Source organism: Myotis brandtii, unplaced genomic scaffold, assembly GCF_000412655.1.
Source record: "Myotis brandtii unplaced genomic scaffold, ASM41265v1 scaffold633, whole genome shotgun sequence".
Classification (NCBI taxonomy): domain Eukaryota; kingdom Metazoa; phylum Chordata; class Mammalia; order Chiroptera; family Vespertilionidae; genus Myotis; species Myotis brandtii.
The window spans coordinates 2,978,017-2,978,810 of record NW_005370423.1 but is presented as its reverse complement, the minus strand read 5'-3'; the positions used below and the strand labels follow the sequence as shown (position 1 = coordinate 2,978,810).

The following is a 794-nucleotide window of genomic DNA, read 5'->3' as shown; positions in this document are numbered from 1 at the left end:
GGAGGCAACCAATGGATGTGTCTCTCTCACATCGATGTTTCTCTTTCTCCCTTCCACTCTCTCTAAAAAAAAATCAATGGAAAAATATCCATCATTGGGTGAGGATTAGCAATAAAAAAAATAAATAAATAGATAGATAAATAAAATTTAAATAAAAATAAATAAAAAGGCAAACTGGGAAGTGTGTCTGGGACAGACCCAGGAGCCGCGGGGGAGGGCCGCCTCCCGCTCCTGGCTCCCGGGACAAGGCGAATCCCAGGCTTAAGGAAATCACGGGTTCCGCGCTCCTGGGTTTAGCGGCCCGCGTGCTGGCTGTGGAAAGCTCAGGTGTCTGGGGACCCAGGGCCTGTTATGGGAGCCGGGCCAGGCAGGTGAGGTCACGCAGAGCCCGTGCAGGAGTAAGGAGGCTCCCCGAAGGCCCGCCCACCGGGCACTGACACCGCACGCCCTACGGTCACATGACAGTGGGGGCAGCGGGCCGTCCCCCACCGTCCCCAGCCCAGAGGCACACGCTCAGGTTTGGATCCATGGGGAGTCAGCGGTGGGCTGTGGGGCGGGGTCCCTGACTTGCGGGGGGCGGTTTGGAAGTGGCACCCCCTCTCGGTGTAATTGGGCTCATAACTCCATCCACACGGCGATCAGGTGACGGCGGTGTGAGCGACACGCAGACTCACAGGGGCTCAGAGAGGAAAGAAACAGGCTCTCCAGCAACCCGCCCGGGTCAGAGGGCAGCCGGCGGGAGCGGGGCCCTGACCACCGGACGGTGACCCCCCAGCCCCCTGACGGTCACCTCC

The 794-nt window shown here is 59.7% G+C and overlaps 1 long non-coding RNA gene across 1 annotated transcript in view; it reads right to left on the bottom strand.

Moving 5' to 3' along the window:
* LOC106723740 overlaps positions 1-794 on the bottom strand; it is a 24,149-nt gene that overhangs the window by 22,663 nt on the left and 692 nt on the right. The window lies entirely within an intron of this gene.